Source organism: Gossypium arboreum, chromosome 3 (assembly GCF_025698485.1).
Source record: "Gossypium arboreum isolate Shixiya-1 chromosome 3, ASM2569848v2, whole genome shotgun sequence".
Classification (NCBI taxonomy): domain Eukaryota; kingdom Viridiplantae; phylum Streptophyta; class Magnoliopsida; order Malvales; family Malvaceae; genus Gossypium; species Gossypium arboreum.
In genome coordinates, this window is record NC_069072.1 from 89,890,408 (window position 1) to 89,893,818 (window position 3,411).

The following is a 3,411-nucleotide window of genomic DNA, read 5'->3' on the forward strand; positions in this document are numbered from 1 at the left end:
AAGACCTACCTTAAAAATAGATGCTGCCAGCTGCAGTGACGTGAATGAGAAAAATCACCAAAATTCGTAGGAATGGAATTAAATAGTGAATAAGCTATGTAAATGAACCTTGATGAGTCTATTTTCATATGGAAGAAACGAAATGGTCATAGGAGTTACATGTTAAGAGATATTGAAGCTATTGTGAAACAGGGCCAGAACGGTTTCTGGGTCCCCTGTCGCAACTTTAAAAATTCACTATAAATTATCCAGAAAGAATTAGGAGACATAACTTATATGTACAGATTCCATTTTGAGTCTAGTTTCATTAGAAACAAACGGCACCAGAATTAAATCCCTGTACAGAGAGATATTCAAGTTATACCGCGAGAATGTCAGAGCAGTCGATCCCTGTAACATGGGTGACTTTAACTAATAAACTGTACCAATTGGCCCGACCAAAAATTCTAGAAATAAATCCATGGATGGATATATGAGTCTAAATTCAGGGAAAATTTATGAAACCAGTTTCTGAGTTTTGAAACTCGAGATATGATTTTTAAGGCGACGGTGACGCAGTCTTCCAGCCTGACTGGAAATGCCAAATTGGTGGGCAAACATGTGAACTTGGCTTGTTAACCCCTCGTGTCCGACACCGGCGATGGTCTCGGGTTCGGGGTGTTACAGCATTTGTTCTAAAGCCTCCACCAATGGAATATTGATGTGTAATTGCTTCAGAACATCCAAAAACTTCTTGAATTGAACCTTCTGTTTCTACTTGTATTGCTGCAATCCTTGCGGATATGGAGGTAATGGAACTTTCGGTTGAATCAAAGAACTCTTCTGAGTAGGTAAATCTGTATCTAGAGAAGATGTTAAAGTATCTAAGTTCACTAAGTTAGGGTTTACCTTGTCAGTCTTTGCAGATTCTGATTCCTTTGGTGCAGGAATTTCAACAACTGGCTGACTTTCTTCCTTTTCAACAAGCTTATCTTTGACAGCAATCAATTGGGGTTCTAGAATTTTACCACTTCACAATGCCACTACCTTGATATGTTCTTTACCCAAGTTTATTGGATTCTCAGTATTGCTCAGCAAGGTTCCATGCGGTCTATTACGAAGCTCCATAGCTAACTGGCCCATTTGGTTTTCCAAATTTTTCAGTGTTACTGCTTGGATCTGGATCAAAGTGTTATTCTTTGACATATACGCTTTCAACAAGTTCTCCAAACTGTTTGATGCCTCAGCTTGAGGTGGTTTTGGAGCCTACTGATTAAACCCTTGAGATTGGTTTGGTTTATGCTGCATAAAGTTGTTGTTTGGTCCATTTCCTTGGTTCCTCCAAGATACGTTTGGATGATTATGCCATAAAGGATTATAGAAATTGGACTGGGGTCCTTGTCCACTCTTATTTTGATTTTGGTTCCCCACATAGTACACTGACTTGGGATTCAATGGGCAATTCTCGAAAGAATGACCTTCCCCACAATACACATAGGAAACTACTTGACTTGGTAGTTGAGTTGCAAAATTATTAGCACTATTAGCGGTAAACTATTTTAACGTAAAGGAAATAGACGATACCTGAGCTGATAACGAAGTGAGAGCATCAACTTCATGAACTCCAGCTATACGTCTTCCTGAAGCTGTTTGATTTGTTGGCCATTGATAGTTATTACTCGCGATCCTCTCGATGATCTCATAAGGCTTACTATAAGACTTAGACAAAATTGCACCATTCGCAGAAGCATCTACCATCAATCTTGTATGTGCATTGAGACCATTATAGAATGTCCTCAACTGAATACAATGAGGAATCACATGATGAGGACACTTAGTAAGTAACTCCTTGAATCGCTCCCAAGCCTTATACAAAGACTCATCATCCAATTGTTGGAAAGTTGTGATCTTGTTCCTCAACTTAGCGTTCTTGCTAGGCGGGAAATACTTAACCAAAAATTTCTCTTCTAATTCTTGCCTTGTAGATATGGAACTTGGTGGCAATGAATTAAGCTATGCTCGTGCTCGATCTCACAATGAGTACGGAAATAACTTCAACCTTAGTGCGTCTTCAGTCATACCAGCTATCTTGAATGAATCACTTACTTCCATAAACATTTGAAGGTGGAGATGTGGATCTTTCATGGGCATACCACTAAATTGGCCCACCGTTTGTAGCATTTGAAACATCACTGGTTTCAATTCGAATTGGGTTGCCTCAATATCTGGCCTTTTAATTCCTGGATTTAACTCACTGAAAAGTCGCACAACATATTGTCTGATGCATTGATCCCTATCATCGGCAATGGGGATGGGATTTCATACATGATTGCCTTCATTACCTTGGTTTTGATTCTGATTTCCAAGGTCTATTTCGTTCTGTCTTTGAGCTATTCATTCACATCTTCTTTGTCTGAAAGTTCACTCAATTTCAAGGTCTACTGAGAGTAAATCGATAATATGATCTATGCCCATAAACACCTGGAAAAAGAATCACAAAATTAAAAAAAAAAAGTTAGTAATGTTAGAAATAACCAAATTGAAAAAAATAATTTCACAAAAAATGACTATGACAACAGTTGACAATCCCCAGCAATGGGGCCAAAAACTTATAATGCCCGGGTTTGTGCAAGTGTACACAGTCGTTATCAAGTAATAAGTAAGTATCGAGTTATCGTCTACACATCGATTGTATTTGTGGTAAGTCAATTAATTTGTAAAATTATATTAACAATTTGATAAATAAAAACAATATAATTGAGAAGTGATAATTAAAATATATTAAACTAAATGCAATGATCCCTGATGTTATTTATCCTAACATGCAACTATATGAATGAAATAGATTTTAGTAGAATTAACACAATAAGGAACAATTATAACATAAATAATCTAGGACAATTACTTTAATTAAACTCTATCAACATGCTTATCAATATTCGGAAAAACATGCTATGGCAACTCGATCTTTCATGAGTTTGGAAACCAGATTAGGCCCTTTCAGAATCCTTTACTTAGTAAATACACATTTTACTGATCCTTATTTACTAAGGGTTTCTTAGTATACGTGCGAGGTAACAGGGACGTGTTAGGTTTGAAACTATTTAATCACACAAATCTAAAAACTATGCAGATAACAGAGCCTGGTTAGGGTTGTTATGTAACCTACAATTTAATCGAGTTAGGATCTAAATTGAGCATGCACATTTCAATTATGTGTCCATTAGCCATCGTCTGGTTAGGATCACTCAGCTAATTTAGGTGAATTTCAATCACATATGATCGAAATATGGACTTGATTTTAATTGAAAACATGATCGATTGTGGCACAAACATTATAAGCATGAATCAAATAAATATTATTCAATCAAAATAATCATCCTAGCTTAAATAAAATTAAGCTATCATTTTTGTAAATAAGAACAATAAACA

General features: G+C 36.3%; 1 non-coding gene across 1 annotated transcript; it reads left to right on the plus strand.

The window, feature by feature from the left end:
* Positions 1 to 1,795: 1,795 nt before the first annotated feature.
* LOC128290951 (small nucleolar RNA R71) lies at positions 1,796 to 1,902 on the plus strand. The gene has a single exon (XR_008280730.1). It is a non-coding gene; the product is annotated as a small nucleolar RNA R71 (small nucleolar RNA).
* The last annotated feature ends 1,509 nt before the right edge of the window (positions 1,903 to 3,411 follow it).